At 39.6% G+C, this 20620-nt stretch overlaps 1 long non-coding RNA gene across 2 annotated transcripts; it reads right to left on the bottom strand.

Annotated features, from left to right (window-relative positions):
* Positions 1 to 24: 24 nt before the first annotated feature.
* Positions 25 to 20589, bottom strand: LOC138761962 (uncharacterized). 2 transcript variants are annotated; one of them, XR_011356656.1, is made up of 5 exons: positions 19907 to 20589; positions 11378 to 11468; positions 11092 to 11279; positions 5165 to 5421; positions 25 to 621 (listed from the first exon to the last, which is right to left on the bottom strand). It is a non-coding gene; the product is annotated as an uncharacterized lncRNA (long non-coding RNA). The 2 variants fall into 2 exon arrangements; XR_011356655.1 differs by lacking the exon at positions 25 to 621 and having other exon boundaries at positions 4605 to 5421.
* Positions 20590 to 20620: the final 31 nt, after the last annotated feature.

Here is a 20620-nt window from a genome sequence, read left to right as displayed (position 1 = left end):
AGAAGAAAATTGGAAGAAAGTTACAAAAAAGTTAAAGAGTCACAAGAGCTGTTAGCTCAGAAGATGGATATAATGTAAAATTATAGTAGGCGATACAGCTTAAAGATAATGGGCCTAAAGAAGGATGAAGAAGGCAAAAATATGAAGGAATTTATAGAAGAATGGATCCCAAAAGTCTTGGAATGCCAGAAATACAGGAAGGAATGGAAATAGAAAGAGCACACAGAACACTAGCCCCGAAACCACAGTCACAACAAAAACCAAGATCCGTTTTAGTAGAATTTCTGAGATACACGACAAGAGAAAATATATTGGAGAAGGCAAGGAATAAAATTAGAGAAGACAAAAAACCATTGGAGTACAAGGGACAAAATTTTTTTTTTACCCAGACATAAGTTTTGAACTCCTAAAGAAGAGGAAGGAGCTTAACACAGCAAAGTCGATCCTATGGAAAAAAGGCTATAAATTTATGTTAAGATATCCAGCTGTGCTTAAAATAGTTATCACGGGAGAGCAAAACAGACTGTTCTCGGATCTGGAAAAAGCACGCGAATTTGCAGAACGCCTGCAGGACAGAAATAGAGATGAAGAGATGTAACAAGAACGAAGAACGATGACAAACTACATATAAAGATGTAAAAATAATGTATAAGTAAGAAGAAGGAAAAGAAAAGGGAAATAAGGGAGAGGGAGGGGGAAAAGGGAGGGGAAAAAGAGAAAAAAAATGGGTGAGATTTGTTTTAATGTGAAGATAAAAGTCTTTTCAGGAGGGGGTTGGGTGGGAGAAAATAACAATCACTGCAAAATCAGTTGACGCTTGCGAATAGGGAGGGGAGTTGTGGTTGCCCGGCAAGGGACAAGTGGTGATTACGAGAGGGGGGAAAATTTATGGTTAAGGGAATTTTAGATGTGGGAATGGTTGAAATATTTTATGTTTTAGAAGTATTGTCATACATTGAGTTCAAAAAAGGAAAAGTGAGAGATGAAAATGGGGAAAAGGGGAAAGGTGGTGGTGAGGAAGCAGAAATAAGGTGCAAACGGAGTATGAGATGGCCATGTTGAACTATATGAGTACAAATATTAATGGAATACATAACCAAATCAAAAGGAAGAGGCTATTTAATTTACTGAAAAAAATAAAAAAAATAGATATAGCATTCGTGCAGGAAACGCATCTAACTGAAGTGGAACATAATAAATTAAGGAGAGACTGGGTAGGGCACGTAACAGCAGCATCATATAATTCAAAAGCCAGAGGTGTAGCTATATTAATAAATAAAAATGTACCAATCAAAATAGAGGAGGAAATAATAGATCTAGCAGGGAAGTATGCAATGATAAAGTCAGATATATTCAGAATTCTGGAATTTGGTCAATATATATGCACCTAATAAAGAGGATAAAAAGTTTATGCAAGATATTTTTTTGAAGATTGTAGATACGCAGGGGAATATATTGATAGGAGGGGATTTTAACCTTAATTTGGACCTAGAGGTGGATAAAACTGGACAAAAGACTAGCAAAAAGAACAAAGTAGCCAGCTTTATGGTTAAATCAATGCAGGAAATGCAACTTTTGGATATATGGAGGAGGCAACACCCAAAGGAGAAGGAATACTCATATTATTCGAGTAGACATAAAACATACTCAAGGATTGATCTGTTCCTGTTGTCAGCCCATATCCAAGGGAGAGTTAGGAAAATGGAATATAAAGCTAGATTGTTATCTGATCATTCACCCCTGTTAATAGCAATAGAACTGGAGGACATCACACCAAGAACATATAGATGAAGATTAAACTCCATGATACTTAAAAGACAGGAATTTAGAGACTTTATTGAACGCCAAATTAAAATGTACTTTGAAATAAATACGGAATCAGTGAAAGACAAATTTATATTATGGGATGCAATGAAAGCCTTCATTAAAGGGCAGATAATAAGTTATGTAACTAAGATGAAAAAGGACTACAATCAGGAAATAGAACAGTTGGAAAGGGAAATAGTAAGTACAGAAAAAGAACTAGCAACAAGGGAAGATACAACAAAAAGAAGAGAATTGGCAGACAAAAAAAAATACGAAACATTACAAATGTATAAAGTGGAGAAGAACATAATAAAGATAAAGCAGAAGTATTATGAGCTAGGAGAAAAAAATGCACAAAATACTAGCCTGGCAACTTAAAACAGAACAAGCTAAAAGAACTGTATTGGCATCAAGGAAAAAGGACAAATAAATTACATATAACCCAACAGAGATCAATTAATACTTTAAGGAATTCTTCGAATAATTATACCAAACTCAGAATGAAGGGAAAGAAGACAAAATAGATGAGTTTTTAGCTAAAATTGAAGTACCAAAATTGCAAGAAGAGGAGCAAAACAAATTGATAAAACCATTTGAAATAGAAGAAATACAGGATATATTAAAAAAGCTACCAAACAATAAAACGCCTGGAGAAGATGGAGTCCCAATAGAATTCTATAAAACATTTAAAGAGTTATCAATTCCTCCTCTCCTGGAAGTAATGAAGCAAATAGAAGAAACACAAAACTTGCCAGATTCATGTAAAACAACAATAATTACAGTAATACCAAAGACGGGGAAAGATCCACTAACACCAGCATCATATAGACCAATATCTCTACTGAATTCAGATTATAAGATAATAGCAAAACTATTACTAAACAGATTGGCCAACTGTGTACCAAAAATAGTAAAACTAGATCAAACTAGATTTATTAAGAAAAGACGAACAACGGACAATGTCTATAAGATCATTAACTTTATTCATGCAGTACAAGGAAATAAGATACCAACAGTGGCTGTTGCTTTAGATGCAGAGAAAGCTTTTGACAGGGTAGAATGGATTTATTAATTCAAAGTATTACAAAGGTTCAACCTCTCAGAAAAATATATTAATTGGATTAAAGCTTTATAGAAGGGACCATTGGGGAAGGAGACAGTAAATGGATATATATCAAACCAATTTAAATTAAGTAGGTCAACTAGGCAGGGATGTCCATTCTCTCCCTCGCTGTTCGCATTAGCAATAGAACTGATAAGAACAGAAAATGCAATAAAAGGGATAAAAATAAAGGAGAAGGAATATAAAATCAGTTTATTTGCAGATGACATCATAGTATACTTAACAGAACCAGAAATATCAATAAAAGAACTACATAAGAATTTGAAGAAATATGGAGAAATATCGGGGCACAAGATCAGTGCAAATAAAAGGGAAGCAATGCCAATGAATAATGCGGATTACACAGAGTTTAAAAAAGAATCACCATTTAAATGGCAAACACAAGCAATCCGATACCTAGGTATTAGATTAGATAATAATTTATGCCACCTATACAAATTAAATTATCAGCCATTAATGAAGAAATTACAGGATGACTTAGAACATTGGAAAGAATTGCCACTAACACTGATAGAGAGAGTAAATTGCATTAAAATGAATATCTTCCCAAGGATACAATACCTATTTCAATCATTACCAATTCCCTTAACAGAGAAATTCTTCAATAAACTAAAGAGAATAATAAGGAAATTCTTATGGAAAGGGGGAAACCGAGGATAGCGCTAGATAAATTAATAGAAAGGTAGAAACAAGGTTGCTTGCAGCTACCAAACTTTAAAAATTATTATGGAGCAGCACAATTAAAGTATCTATCAGATTTTTATCAAACAAGGGAAAAATCAGATTGGACCAAGATAGAGCTAGATAAAATAGGAGAGAAGGTACCAGAACATATACTTTATAAGTGGGATAAAAAACTGGTGCAATATAGAACTTCACCAGTACTGCACCATTTACTCAACATATGGAAGAAGATTCACGTAGAAAGGAAAAAAAAACAAATTACCAACTACCAAAATTATTATTGACGCAAAATTAACTAATCCCTTTTACAATAGATAACCTTTCCTTTAGAGAATGGGAGAGAAAAGGAAGTAAAAGAATAGAAAACTGTTTTTTGGGAAATAATTTATTATCATTTGAACAAATGAAGTACAAATATGGAATAACTCATGGTACAATATTTGCATACCACCAACTGAAAACCTACTTAAAGGACAAATTGGGAAGCAGACTGAGATTACTAGAAGGAAGAAGCTTTGAATATGTGATTACAGACACAATGATAATTAAAAGATTTATAACAAACATGTACATCAAGCTGCAAGAGAAAGAAAATGATGAAATAAGCAGTAAACCCAAAATAAAGTGGGAACAAGATCTAAACATAAAGATAAAAAAATAAATATGGGAAAAGTTATGCTCTGGAACTATGAAAAAAATAATAAATATGAGGTTATGCATGATACAATATAATTGGTTACACAGGCAATATATCATGTCCCAAAAGTTAAATAAATGGGATCCAACAGTATCAGAGAGATGTTTTCGCTGTAAGAAGGAAACGGGAACAACAGTACATGCAATTTGGGCATGTGAGAAAGTGAAAAAATTTTGGGAAGATCTAAATCAGGTATTAAATAAAATCACAAAAAGCCACATACCAAAAAATCCAGAGATCTTTCTTCTAAGTAATATAAGAAGTAAAGAAATAGGCCTCAAACTGGGTGAAGCACAAAAAAGATTTATTATGATAGTCTTAGCTGTAGCAAAAAAAATGTATAATGTCAACGTGGAAGTCAGAAGAGAACCTGAGAGTACACCAATGGTACATAGAAATGAATAAATGTATTCCATTGGAAAAAATAACATATAACTTAAAAAATATTTTATTTTATTTGAACAAATTTGCGAACTGTACATGGAACACAACAGAGAGGGCCTACCACAGATCTCCACCCCCTAAAATGATAGAATGTTAAGAAGACAAAATGACCTGATCCAGTGTGTAAAAGTAGATGACACAATTTTTGTGTTTATTTTCATTGTGTGATTACATTGTTTAATGGGTTTATTGTATTGTATATGTTGAACGTTTAATGGGTTTGGAGGGGGGTGGGAAGGAGGGAGGGAAGGGAAGGGGGAAAATGCCACTGTGTATATTCAAGAAGGAAATGTTTGTGTGTATTTTGATTAATATGGTTCATAGTGTGAAAATGTTTTAAAAATTTAAAAAAAGGAAGTCCGAGGCCCTTCAGGAGCCCTTCTTGCCCTCTCTGATCCCAGTTCCAATACCTGGTTTCCATACGTTAGTCTCTTCCAGCCTGCAGCCTGTGCAGGTCCCCTGGCTGCAAGTAGCCCACAGTCAATCTGGGTCTTTCAGGTGTTGAGCCCTTCCCTGGTGTGCTGCCATGGTCACCATCCTGCAGGGTCATCTCCCATGCTTCTCCTTCTCAACAGGGGGTGTTTCTCACCATTTCTGCTGCTCCCCCAGATTCTGCAACCCCTCGTGGCTACTGCTGAGCACAGGCATCACCATCCTGGGCATTGACCTTGGGGTGGGGAATTGAAGGTAGCAACAAACAATGATAGTGAACATTAGTACACTCTTACCACAGCATAACTCTTAAAATATTGAAATGCTGGAAATTTTGCTTGCTTGAAGTAAAGCAGCAATCTTGCTGCATAGAGTAATCAAAATGCATCAGGTTCAGTTTTCTTAAAACAAATATGAATGTGATGGCTCCACAGGAGACATGGACATTGCTCTATCTTCTCCCTGAAGGAATTCTAGGATGCCAAAAGTGAGTAAGAAACCAAATCTGTTTATTTTAAATGTGACACTGAACATTGCATCTGACTTTTCATGTAGTTATAAAGTGTCCCATGGATTCACCCGGTGACATGGCCAATATTTATTTACTTTTCAGTCATTACTACCAAAACACCTAATTTTTTATAATTCTCTGATGTTTTGAAACCTTATTGTGTTAAAAAAATATTGCTATATTTATTTCCACATAGGAGTGAGTAATCCTCAACACACATTATTGACCTTGCAGTGCAGTGGGATGAAGATGTAATGGATGTTGCAACATTTCTTTCTGAAAATTTGTTCTATCCTTGTTTATTAAGCACAGCTCTATGTAGCACAGAATCAAGGTCTATAACCTGTCTCGGCCAACTGTACCTATCTATACTCATTAGGCCCACCTCAGCCTTCTTTGCTCCTAGAAAACAAACCCAGTCTATCCAGTCACTCCTCATACTTGAAATACTTCATCCCTGGCAACATCCTGGTGAGTGAAACACAAAAGTCTGTGGACACTTTGATTGTAGTGAAAACACGCTGGCATGCTGGAGAAACTCAGCCGGTCTTTTCACCGTCCAAAGGAAACAAAGGTTTATTGCCAACATTTTGGGCCTGAGCCCTTCTTCAAGGAATAGGCAAAATGAGCCAAAAGGAGGAAATTTCAGAAAGTCACCAAATTCAGACAATTCTGGCAGGGGGAGGAATCTCCAATGCAGAGGAGACTACAACGGGAGCATTACATTCATTAGAAGGCCCCTGCAGATTCACATGAAATGTTCCTTCACTTGGAAGAACTGTTTAGAGCCCTGAATGGTGGTGAGGGAGGAGTTGTGGATGCAAGTGGAGCATCTCCTGCAGTCACAGGGCTATGTCCAAAGAGAATGATTGGTGAGGAGAGAGGAATGGACAAGGGAGTAACAAAGGGTGCGGTCCCTGTAGAAAGTGGAGAGTGGAATATGTGACTAGTGGTGGGATCATGAATTAGTGGCAGAAATGGCAGAGGAGGATACATTGGATGCAGAGGCTGGTGGGGTTGTAGGTGAGGACAAGAGGAATCTTGTCCTTGTTGCGCATGGGGCAGAGTGGGCCTGGGCAGATGTGTGGGTAATAGAGGATATGCGGCTGGGCACCCAGTTGATGGTGGTGGAGGGAAAGCCACGTTGATTGAAGAAGGAGGATATCTCTAATGATCCGGCATGGAAGTCCTCATCTTGGGTGCAGATGCGATGGAGATGGAGGAACTGAAAGAATGGAAGGGAATCCTTACAGGGGACAGGGTGAGAAGGGGTGTAGTTGAGGTAGCTGTGGGAGTTGGTGGTTTTGTAGAAGATGTTTATTGAGAGTTTGTCTCCAAGATGGAGAGAGAGAGATTGAGGAAAGGGAGAGTGTTGCCAGAGATGAACTAAGTGAATTTGTGCTTAGGGGAAAGTTGGCAGCAAATTGGATAAAGTTGACGATCTCATCATGGGTGCATGACACAGCCCCCATATAGTTGCTTTGAGGCCTTCAGTATGGGGGAATGAAAGTGTATAAAAATTGGATATCAAGAAAGAAATTAAGGGCTTTGACACATCCTGGTGACACAAGAGACAGCAGATGCTGGGATCTGAGGCAAAAGAATTTTAAAAATATTTGCCAGAGGAATTCCAAGGATTGAACTGCATCAGTAGGGGAAATGAAATTGTTAATGTTTTGTATCAAATCCCTCCCATCAATTGCAATTATCCTTTCTTAAATAAGAGGAAAAAGTGATTTACAGTACTCCAGGTTTGGATTCACAGGTGTCATGTACCACTGTAGCAATATGTCCCTTTCTCTAAACTCCATTCCTCTTAGAGTAGAGGTAAAAGATCTACCAGGGTCTTAAGTGAAATGCAGAATGGGCAAAAAGGGCCCATTAGGCAAGCGCCATCTTTTGGGAGTTAAAGGATGGGGGTATCAGCCAGTTAATATAGGCAAAGTGGTTAAACAAGAACTCTGCAGATGCTGGAGAACTAAAACAATATAAAAAAGTGCTGGAGGATCTCATCAGGTCTTCATCAGGCCCCAGGCCCAAAACATTGATGGCTTATTGCTTTCCATGGATGCTCCATGACCTGCTGAGTTCCTCCAGCAGTTTTGAACATTGTATTTAGAGCAAAAAACAGATTTCAATTTAAGATCATGAAAGCTACATGAATAGAGAAGGAAAGGAAGGCTCTTTGGGTGTCTGGATTCCCAAGAAAGATGTTTGAATATTCAGTTGAGTTGACCTCCCACTGCAAATAGATAATTCTATGAGATAATGTGTCTACCCCTGAAATATTGAAGTAGTCTAATTGTGACGGTTGCTATTATATTTATTCACTTGCTGTTATTTGTGTGCCAAGAGTACAAAAACCTAGTATACTTTTGAGTTCAGAGAGATCCTCCCGAGTTTTTGCAGAAATATTGCAAATTCTCCAGATTTCTGCTTCATATACAGAATAAAGGTCTTTCATATCTACAGCTCAAGTCTCAATGTGGCTCATTCATTGTCACTAAAGAGCCAAAGGGCCTATGGCTGTTTGTTTCTTATGGCCATGTGCTACACCAAGATTTAATAGGATTCGGTGGTTGAGGATCTTTGCCTTACTAAGTGCAGGGACTCGCTGAATGACAGAGTGGTGGAGACAAAACCCTCAAACTATTAAAAAAAATTAAGTCAAAGACTTTAACTTTCAGGATCAAATTTTGGGAAAATTATTTATAAATGTTAGTCTATTTTCAGCCAGGAACATCACAAGGAACTGAATAGCCTTCTTATGTACTGAATGAGAATTTCAAATTCTGATGGAACTTGCCAATGTTTTAAATTAATTGATCATTTTATTGTTTTGAAATTTTTTTCAGCAGGTTTCATTCTGAGAAACGCTGTCAGCTTTAGAGAGATAACATTGAAGCAGTGTAAGGGCAAATTGCTGTGAAACAAAGGCTTTGTCTAGATTTTTTTCAGCAGAACGGTGTATATTTTTGTGGTGCACAGTACGATATACTGACCAATTAATTTGAACTGATCGTCACTGAAGGTTTGTCAGTTGGTACAGTTCTAAGAACCACCCAGAATGCGAGCATGTTTATTAAATGAATAATTTTAACAGGTAATTGATAAGTGTTGCAAAATGGTACATCAGAAATTGTTTCATAGTTCTTGGGTTTGATTCTGACCTCTGGTGCAGTCTGTGTGGAGTCTTCTTGATCTACTGTGAATGAGTTGGTTTCCCTGGGCACTCCAGTTTCCTCACATATCCAAAAGGTATACTGACTGTTGTATAAATCAGCTGCTATAACTTTGGTTGAGTAGATGTGAAAATCAGGGTTGTATTAATGGGCATATGTAAGAGAACGGTTTGCTGGAAAATAAATAGGCTGATGGCATTGGGCTGAATGGATTCTTTGTTGGAAGCAAATATAATCACAGGTATGTTCTTAGAGGCAACAATTTCCATAATTTTTTTTTTAACCAGGCCTCACTGTTAGAGCTGCAAGTGTGGCAGCAAACACCAAAAGTGAACCAATGTCAAATGTCATGTCTGAAGTCAAGTTAAAAATACATCTTTGCTAATTTTTACTTTGGCTTGGCTTCGCGGACGAAGATTTATGGAGGGGGTAAAAAGACCACGTCAGCTGCAGGCTCGTTTGTGGCTGACAAGTCCGATGCGGGACAGGCAGACACAATTGCAGCGGTTGCAAGGGAAAATTGGTTGGTTGGGGTTGGGTGTTGGGTTTTTCCTCCTTTGCCTTTTGTCAGTGAGGTGGGCTCTGCGGTCTTCTTCAAAGGAGGTTGCTGCCCGCCAAACTGTGAGGCGCCAAGATGCACGGTTTGAGGCGTTATCAGCCCACTGGCGGTGGTCAATGTGGCAGGCACCAAGAGATTTCTTTAGGCAGTCCTTGCACCTTTTCTTTGGTGCACCTCTGTCACGGTGGCCAGTGGAGAGCTCGCCATATAACACGATCTTGGGAAGGCGATGGTCCTCCATTCTGGAGACGTGACCCATCCAGCGCAGCTGGATCTTCAGCAGCGTGGACTCGATGCTGTCGACCTCTGCCATCTCGAGTACTTCGACGTTAGGGGTGTAAGCGCTCCAATGGATGTTGAGGATGGAGCGGAGACAACGCTGGTGGAAGCGTTCTAGGAGCCGTAGGTGGTGCCGGTAGAGGACCCATGATTCGGAGCCGAACAGGAGTGTGGGTATGACAACGGCTCTGTATACGCTTATCTTTGTGAGGTTTTTCAGTTGGTTGTTTTTCCAGACTCTTTTGTGTAGTCTTCCAAAGGCGCTATTTGCCTTGGCGAGTCTGTTGTCTATCTCATTGTCGATCCTTGCATCTGATGAAATGGTGCAGCCGAGATAGGTAAACTGGTTGACCGTTTTGAGTTTTGTGTGCCCGATGGAGATGTGGGGGGGCTGGTAGTCATGGTGGGGAGCTGGCTGATGGAGGACCTCAGTTTTCTACCATTTTAGACCATTTTAGACCATTTTAGACCATTCATTCTTTCCTCTTCTTGAAAGTAGAACATTTGTAAAAACCAGGCTTTAATTGACTGCAATCCATATCATTGTGTGAAAACGTGGAAAACCAGTAAGCCTGACATTAGACCCTCTCAGAGAGTAGCTACGTTCTCACAACTGGTTTCCAAAGGATTGTCAAGTGCAACATGCAATGTCTGTGTAAACAAAGTTCAACCATTTCCTTTTAAATGTTTGTTGGGCACGACCAGTTGCCCCAATAATCACCAGGACAAAGAGGGGAATAATAGGCTTTATTGTACATAAGACTTGATCTGGCCTGGCCTTACTAGATTTATGCTTCTAGCTTGTTACAAGTTTCCATGTTGGAAATTACAAGAGTTAATTGCAGCAATGCATCCTTAATGTCACCAGATATCCACTGAGACAGATGTTCTGATCAACATATGTCTGCTATGTTTAAGGATGATTACTGGCTTCAGGTGCATTGAGGGATTGAGAATGTTGATTTTAGTGTGTGGAATTTGTGTTAAATTCCACCTCCTGCATGAATGGTGGAAAGAATGAACTTTTTTGTGTTTCCCTCTGTGAGTAAGTGTCAACACTTATGCCATTACCATTCATAATATTTGTTTTAAGAAGAAATATTATGCATTTTGATGCATTTTATCACTTTATGCAGCAAGATTGCTGCTTTACTTCAAGAAAACAGAAGATATCAAATTGAAGACAAGAATTGCCCTGAACACTTGAAAACACCCATAGATCATCTGCTGAGCTGAAGGCTTGTCTCTTCAAAGTAAACTGCAATACAGCATCAGTTCTTCAAAGAAACAGATTACACATTTAACAATAGGTGTTTTTATGGACGGCCTCTGCTTCGAGGCCGGCTCCATCCACAGAGAAAAATATTAATTTACCTTTTTATAGATCAGTCCTAAAAGGCAGTTCCAGCATCACTTATATGCAGAGCGGTGCCTCAGTGCGTTCTCCGGAGCCGCTGTAAGTGGGGCGACTGTTGCTATGGCACCACCATCATAAATACACGACGAGCGATGGCCGACTTTGTTACCTATAGTCCTCCTCGCAGCTGGAAGCTGGAACCACTCTGGGAAATGCAGAGCATATCAGGCTGCGTGAGGGATTATGGGTAAAGAAATCAGCTATTGATTATTTTCACAGTGTTTATATTTCACTCTCACTCACCTTTGAGTTCTTAGTTCTGAATATTGCAAATCATCAGTGAAAATAGTCACCATTGGTGTGGCCTTCGTGGCCCTGGCTTTGTGATCCTGACCTGTTGCAACCAAGAGATTAAGAAGGATGAGAGAGCAGAGCAGCAAGTCTGGGGCCCCAAAGGTGCGGCAGCGGGTAGCAGCAGAGGCCATATTGATGATGACTATTTTGTGACACTCTGGCATAATATGATCACTAGACAGTCCTGGGTTGTGGGCTGATGGCCTCATCATGATGTCATCAGCATAATATGATCACTAGACAGTCCTGGGTTGTGGGCTGATGGCCTCATCATGATGTCATCAGCCTGCCCCTAGCTAGCCACATGTAGTGGCTGGATATTTATGACACCTCTGACACAAGCCTACAGAAGAATGGAAGTCAGCACCTTGGAATTGCTCACGGACCATTTACGAAAGTAAGGTTTGCGATGTAAGGGCAGGGAATCTCCACCATTATGTTCAGAATTTTTTGCTTTATAAAAGGGCCGAGTGCCACCCAGATATTTCAATTGTACCTGATATAGTTCAAGAATGTGACAATACCCTAATGCCTTTGGGTGACTGATAATGAAGCTGCATCCACAGTAGTCCCATCTATGGGGTTCACTTTCTTCTGGTCATCTCCTGACAATTGTATAAAAACTCCATTATATTTGCGATATGTCTCTTAGTAAATAAGTAATATGGCACCTTACACCTTTTCAGATGCATAAAGTATACTCTGAATAATGCAAAAACTTGAGCATTATATTAGATTTCAAGTGTCACAAACAAGATCTGGTTTGGACGATTAACCCCGTTATTGCAGCAGAGTGAGTGAGAGAGAGAGAGAGAGAGAGAGAGAGAGAGAGAGAGAGAGAGAGAGAGAGAGAGAGAGAGAGAGAGAGAGAGAGAGAGAGAGAGAGAGAGAAAGAGAGAGAGAGAGAGTGAAGTTTGGTTTGGACGCCATCTTCATTTTTGCAATCCAGTCACGAGTTGAGATGTAAAAGCATAACTAGTCATATGCAATGCTAATCCATCCAGCTTGTACTTTCTCTCAAAGCTACAATGAACATAGTATTGGATATTTTACATTCATTTGATCGTTGCATCTAGAATGAATACAAGATTAAGCAGAACATGTAAAATATGCACTATCACCTGAGAAAAGAGTCAGGATTAAACCCATTAAGCATCCATGCACTGAACACTTAAAGAGGTGTTTAATTATTTCAATATTTATTTCTAGTGCTGGATAACAGCAAACACATATGCTCAGTGTATCAGGATCAGTATTAAATATTGATTGGGACGTTTTCAAGACTCCAGCATTTGGGTCACAGTGATTTTCCAAAGGCCACTGAAGTCTCATTTACAATTAAGTGATCAATGTTCTGATTACTGAAACTGTGAAAATAGCTACGATAGTTATTTAAAGAAACCTGCTGTCACAAAATTAATGGAATTAACGGGGAGGTGTCAGTAGGACCTTTCAAGCTGCCATGTAAAATAGCTGAAGCACCTGCCGCGATCGAGGGGAGAGAGGGGTTGCTGCCACAGGGCCTGGGGTGGGCGAGATCACTGCCGTTGGGGGGGGGGGGGGGGGGGAGAGGAGGTTGCCATGATTGACGGGAGAGCGGTCGCTGCCGTGGGTGGAAAAGAGAGGTCGCTGCCAATGTGGGGGGAAAGTGGGGGGCTGCGAACGCCACTCCGGTTCGCTGTGACAGCTTAACATTCGCAGCAGTTGGACATTGCAGGGGTGGTTGATTGACAGTGGGGGTGGCAAATGTCGGGGGGGAGGGTGACTGACTGGGGGAGTGGTGACTAATGGGGTTTGATTGACGGGGGGGTGGTGACTGACGGCCAGTGGGGGGGGGGGGGTGGGGGAGATTTAACACGCCACCGTGGGGGCGGGATCCCCGTTAAATTGCTGGGTTGACAATTTAATGAGGTCGATCCCCTGAAGCTTTAAAGGTGCTTCCAGCACCTTTGCCCCAGTAATCGCACCTGGGTCCCTGGAGGGATATCCAGGTGCTGCAGTTTAAAGGAGCCTAATAGGTGCTGGAAAAAGAGTTGATGGAGCAATGTGGCATCAATTCCAGCTATTTGATGGCTGAGCATTAAGTGTGTCTATGTGATGCTGAGAAGGGTTATTCTATTGGGCTGAGAGCAGGCAATCCAAACTCCAAATAATGAATGATAAGGAGAGATTGTATAAATTTGGGCTTTTTTTCTGGAGTGTTGGACTCTGAGCAGTGTTCAAGAGTGGGTGATTCGGGAGAAGAGTTTAAAGGAGAAGTGCAGGGCAGGTTTTTTTTACAGACAGTGGAAGGTGCCTGGAATGAGTTGCCAGGAGTATAGGTGAAGCAGATACAATAGAAGCATTTAAGAAGCTTCTATATAGGCTCAGAGAAAAGAGTGATACATAATATGTGCAAACAGCTGAGTTTCAGTTTAACTTGGATAATTGTTTGTCATAGACACGTGGACTGAAGGACCTGTTCCTGTATTATGCTACTCTATGTTCTATGTGTGACAGAATCAAAACCATAAAAATGAATTTATTCAGTGGATTGATTCATAATCATAGAGCGATACAGCACAGAAAAGGCCTTTAACCATCATTTACCATTTACACTGAGTAAAACACGAAAGTCAACAGATTCGGTGATTGAGTAAAATCATAATGCTGGAGAAACTAAAGTACAGTGTACTTTATATAGCAAAGATAAAGATGCACAACCAATGTTTTGGGCTTGAGCCCTTCATCAAGGTATGAGCAAAATGTAGGCAAATGGTGGAGGGGGGAGGGGGTAGGCTCACAGGCAAGGGCCCCAAACAGCCCTTTCAAGTGAAGCAACATTTCACTTGTGAATCTGTGGGAGGTATCTACTGCATCCGGTGCTCGCATTGTGGCGTTCTCTACATTGGAGACACTACAAGAGACCTGAAAGATCACTTCCCTGACACCTTCGCTCTGTTTGCATCAATAACAGGGATCTCCAAGTGGCCAACCATTTTAATTCTGTGCCCCACTCTCGCACTGACAAGCTTTGTTCATGGTCTCATTTACTGTCAAACCAAGGACTCCCATAAATTGGAGGAGCAACACTTACTATTCCATCTGGGTACTCTCCAACTGCATGGCATTAACATCAACTTCTCTAGTTTACTAGCCCATTCCCTGTTCTCCCTTTCTTCACCATCCATCGGTTCTTTCCTCCAGCTCTCCACCCTGAACCTTTTCAGATGCATAAAGTACATTCTGAATAATACAAAATCTTGAGTATTTGCTTTCTCTAAATTCTCTAGGTTAGTTCATCCATCACTGCCTATCAGGCATTTAAACCTAATTTGAAATTAGAATTTCTGAAAGGAAGGTTTAGGCTACACTGCTCTTTTTGACCAGCAGGTAAATGGTGGGCTGCAAGGCATCATTCTGAAATTGTTATGATGGTTTAGAATGAATCTTAGAATGTGGAAATGGTTTGTAAGATTATCCTAATGGATCTTTGCTGATTATTGTGAAAAAAGAATTCTCAACTTCTTTGAATTCATTAACAACCATGTGAGTGACCAAAAGAAAAATCTGTGAATCATGTACTTTTACAGAACATACTATGGAGCAGTTAAGATCTATCTACTTATCTTTGACACACATGGATTTCCTTTTGAAGTTGTGCCATGTAATGACACACAGTTTAGAATACCTCAACTAGAATGATTGTGAACACTTTTTTCCTTTCCTCTATTACCCTGCTTCTTCAAATGAAGATCAAAAAAGGCTTGTCAAAAATGTGAGTGCATCAAAGATCACATTGGTCCTTCAATTTTTACCAAGAGTCAGCTACTTGGAACATTTTTCCTCAGCTATTATGCAGTTCCAGTATAATCTCCCTGCTCTAAAATACTTTGCTTTAGCTAACGCAGAACATCATGTAAAACCATTTTCAGCTACCCATTGACTGCCTTTAAGGATATGCGCATATGAATGCTGTGGTCCCTCTATTCCTCCACACTACTCGATATTTTTTCTTTTATTGTACATCCCTTGTCCTTGAATACATTACCTCACACTTCTCTGAATTAAACTTGATTTGCAATTTTTCTGTCCAACTGTTCAGTTTATCTACATTTCCTGCAGTCAGATGCTTTCATTTTTCTTGTTAACCATACTGTCAGTTTTTAAAAAAAATAATTATTTATGACTTTTAGGAAGCATCAAATTGCAATCCTTTCATATGATGCATCCATTGGCTAGTTTCTATATCTTTGTTGATGAGTTGCCAATAAACCAATCATCTAGCTAGCTATTGCCTTCATGTTTACTATGTTCTGCATTGATTTCTTCCATAATTTTCCAGCATATTTTCTTTAGTTTCCCATTTTATGTCCTGATAAAGTGTTCCAGCCCAAAACAATGACAATTTTTTCTCCCACTGATATGGTTCGATACGTTGATTTCCTCCAGAAGATTACGCTGAAATATTTTATGATCAATTCATATCATCTGTGAATAAAAGGTTTAATGTCTTCATTCAGCCTGTGCCCATCCATGTAATGTATGCTCATCTTTCTCAAAAGAGGGTCCTTCATTGTAGCTCTACCTCTTTCAACTGCTCTGACAAGCAAATTATATTTTCTCATTTCTAGAGGTTTTTTTTTATTGTTTTCTATATTCAAGGCTGTTTAACATTTTTTCATGTCTCCATATAACATAGCAGGAGGCCATTTAGCCCATTGAATCTATGCCACTTCTTTTCTGGAGTAGTAAACAATTATGATAGTGTTTGGGTCAAAATGCTTCACTCCAGAGATTTAACTTGACACTTCTTGTCACAAGTCACACAATTAATTGTTTTTGCTGTTGTTGTGTATGTGCCTCTGAAGTGTATCTATTGTTGATTCAAGGGAGCCCTATTGATATTGGAAACCAAACTTAAGTATGCTGTCCTTTGGGCCTAAATTCCACCACCCTCTTCCATTATGGTACTGAATTTCAACATGTTCCAAACCTTATGAACTTTGCATGCCTATTCCCATCCACTGATCTCCTGAATGAATGTCTCTGCCCCCTCACCAACACCCCAAAAGCCAATCACAGGCTTCTAAGTCAGCCTGTGCTGTCCTGACTTTTAAAGTTGTAGGGACCCCATATTAGTGTTGCCCACTACCAATGATAAATTCCCAACCAACAATCACAGGTCTCTGATTTGTTCTTCTCTGGCATCTGGCTGCAGGAATGATTGCTTTCCAATCCATGAACTGCCTCTCTACTCTGGCCTCACTGGTCCAGGCTCCAGTTGGCTTACCTAATTCCCAGTGCATTTGCATATAACTTGAAAGGAAGATCTTACCCTTGTGGAAGGCCATATCAGTAGCACTAGATGTCTTGGGTGCAAGGCACAAATTAATTTTCAAACAAATAATTCACAACCAGTATAGTTATTGGAGAGCAGCACTCCAAATGATGCACTGGTCCACGTAAAAACAACATGTCAGTTTTAAATGACGCTTGGCAGAACTTTTTAATGCAGTTATGTTCAGATATTATTTTTTGGTTTGTTTACTATATCTGATTTAATTGAGAATAAAGTAACAGCTAAATTGCAAAACAAATTTCAATGAGACATTTGTGCCATTATGAAGATATCCTTTTTGTAAATATCCTTTTTTTCTTCAACATATTTTAATGTTTGGCTTGATATTGGTGGAATGCTTTGTGCAAAAGATCCCACAACGCAGATTTCTGAACAAGGTCAAAACTCAAGGAAATAGGGATCATATATTTGTGTGCATTGCTTTGACTAATAGATAGAAAATGATAGGTAGGAAAATGGTGGCGCTGTGGGAGCTGCTTAAAGGTGTCAATGACAGTTTTATTTAAAATCCCGCAACCGTGGGGTCTGCGCTCACGATGGCGGCGCCTCTGATCGGCAACAGCCACAAAGGGTTGCAGACTCCATGGAAGCAGAGGACTGGAGCAGGGAACCAAAAAACAGGGAGATCACTTCCATCTGAGAAGGAGAAGCAGAGGAGCCAACCCATGGGTCAGTGACCATGGCTGCGGACTAATGAGGGGATTCTGTGGCTGAAAGACCCACGCATGCAGCAGGCTGCTGGCAACTCAAGGCGAACAACTCACAGAGGCTGCGGGCTGCTGTAGCTGCTGTCAGGAGGACTTGGGCCAGGTTGTGGACTGCTAAAGACTGGGTCAAATATGGCTGAAGGGGTATCAGTATTGGAACTGGGATGCGAGGATGTGACAAAAGTGCTGACGGGTTACTGCTCATTGATGGAGGTTTGGATCTGGAGCTCAGGTTACCAATGATTTGGACTGGACTCTGTGTGGCTACGGAGGCTGCAGAAGCACTGTGGGAGGGTCAGCAGATATTTGGTGACTCTGAGGGAAACTCTCTTTTGCTTCTCTTTCTCTAACTGTAGGAGGTGATTCAGGCAATTTCTGTCGATGGCGAATCTATCTGCCTTACAGCAGGCAAAAGCAATTTTTTGTGATATGACACTGTTTTATTACATGACAATAAATTGAATCTTGAAATGTGCACTTTCCACATTAGGAAGTTGTGATTAGTGCATTATATCAGTGCTCTATTTAGCTTGAACCCTAAATATTACATATATTTTTTGATGATTTGGCTGTGGAGACTAAATGTAATATTTCTAGGGTTGCATTGAAGATGGCAAGAAGTCTTTCAACTGATATGTCTTTCTTCATTGCTAATTTGGCAACATGTTTGCATTGCTTTGTTCAAGCTATGACAATGGAAACATCTCACTGATACTATTATAAAATGGTCTGCCATGCATTGTTTTTAGTAAGGACAGCTCTGAAACACTAAAATTAGCCATATACTTCTGCCTAAAAGTTTCTTGTTCCTGTTACCATTTTGTAATCTTAACAGGAAAGCACATTCCTGTTGAAAAAAGGAAGAACATGTGGGTTGACAAGTTACCAAGTTGAAGCCATTTTATAAATTCAAGTTTTTCTTAATATTCAAGTTAGTAATAATTCATAGAATTGTATGGCCTGCTAAATTAATATTTACTAATTTACTATGTGACTTTCATACATGATATATACACATACATCTATTTCCAGCACCATGAGAAAAAAGTTAAATAGTACTTTTAGGATAATCTACAGATTATCCCACAGAACTCCCTTTGGAGAGTCCCTTCTGCAAGATATTCGTGTTTTACTCCTCACTTTTACGATTTTTTTTCTGAAATAATGTGTGCGACTCAAAATACTGTATCACACATCTTTGGCTAACTTATTTTACTCTTTTAAATGAGGTGGTGAATGTAAAATAATAACTAATGGAGACTATCAATCAAACGTCCAAGAATACCCACAGGAGACTGCAATCTGAAACTAAACACAATCTGCTGGAGAAATTCAGATGGTCGACTATCATCTGGGGGAGAAAAAGAATGATTGACCTTCGAGGGAGATGTGCGCAAAAATATAAAAGGAAGAGTCAGACGGCTACCTATTGTGTTTCAATCTGGAGTAATAATAACAACTTTAGCGATCTTTATTGGTAATACTTTGAAAAAGTAGCAACTTTTTTGGCAGTAGGTTTGAGCTGAAACTGCACTTTTTATGTGAAAGCATGCCAATATTTTGTATTTAAGATAAACACGTTTTGCAATCGTTTCCTTTAGTTCTCAGATTTCTTTATTATCTTTATTAGAAATCCCCACATTACTTGGCCGTTCTCAATTTTTTTGCGGGGTTCCAAGATGTACCTGGACGATTGCAATTTTATACGTGTTAGATGTTGAGAATGAGTGCAACAAAGAGGCATTGTTGCAAAGCCTTTCTACCTCTCATCTGTTCCTCCCAGTAGCCTCCCTAAGGTGGCTGTACTAAGGTCCAGGTGCCAAGCCATTGAATATGGTATTACATTGAGAGAAGAACTGGTGTAGCTTCAGTCATAGCCAGTATCCTACATTGATATAATTTAGAGGTTATTTCCTAAAATCATGACATCAACATTTTAGAAAATGCAGTCCAGACCAAGAAATGGAACACGAGTCCAACCCCGTGCTTCTACACAGATTGGAATAGTGCACTCAATACCGGACCTGGGTAACTGAGGAAATGGCTCCCTCTCAGGGATTTTAGCTTATCTCCACATCTCTCTCTCTCTCTCACACACACATACACACTTTGTTCAACGGGAAAAAGAGACCAGTTGCTAACATTATGCCTGTTGGGGCATTTTCATCAATAATCTGTTTAGGCAAGTTTTGAGAAATGTATACAATAGTCTTCGTAGTCAGCAAGTGAGCTAATGTTTTCAATTGTCTTCAGTAAAGTTTGCTTCAGATTTTTGCATAAAAATAGAAGTTGGCACCTGAGAAACGTATCAAATTGAATTGTAGAATGGAACTCAGAGGTACAAAAAAATAAGATGTCATCCGAGTCTGATGAATTCCACGGAACAGAATGTCCAATCTTAAAATAAAGCACAATTATTTTAAAACTCACTCGGTCTATTTTCCAGTTGATCTATTACTCTCCATACCCATTCCATCCCAAAAGTAACGTGTGCGTTGAAATCCAATGGACTGGCTGTGAAAGAAAGTATTTCGACAAGAGACAGCTAGTCCAATATTACGCTGAATATTGATTTGGCTCCACTTCCGACTCGGCAGGAGGACTAAAATATAATTAGAAGAAGGGACAGACGGGTATCTATTGTCTTTTCGACTGGAGTAATAATAAAAACTATGTGATGGTGTTAAAACAAAACTTTGTTGGTAATGCTGAGAACATGATGGAGAAAATTCCCATGTTTTGCACCTATCATAAACAGTCTTTGCAATTGTTCCCTTCCCGTCTCTGATTCCTATCTTTATTATTTATTTGGCATTTCTCCACCCTTTTTCTTTCAGCCAATGCACTGCAAAGGATCCCAGTTGCTGCTCCCATTGCATGTACGTCAATCAAGGCTATCCAGCGGACCAGGGCGTTATGGACTCGAAGAGCTCAGACCCGAAACGACCTTTACTTCCTCGGGACACTGCAAGACCTGTTCAAGTTTCTCCAGCATTCTTCGGGTTTCACTCCAGCCACAGATCGTCCTGATTCACCCGCGGACAGGACGACACACTGACAGGACCCACCCCCACCCACTTCATTCGAAGGTGATTGGTCCTCTTCCAATAATAAACGCGCCTTTTTGTTGACGATCTCGGGCAA

The sequence above is a fragment of the Narcine bancroftii genome, chromosome 4 (assembly GCF_036971445.1).
Source record: "Narcine bancroftii isolate sNarBan1 chromosome 4, sNarBan1.hap1, whole genome shotgun sequence".
Lineage (NCBI taxonomy): Eukaryota > Metazoa > Chordata > Chondrichthyes > Torpediniformes > Narcinidae > Narcine > Narcine bancroftii.
The sequence above is the reverse complement of the archived record's forward strand: the minus strand, read 5'-3'. Positions and strand labels throughout refer to the sequence as shown.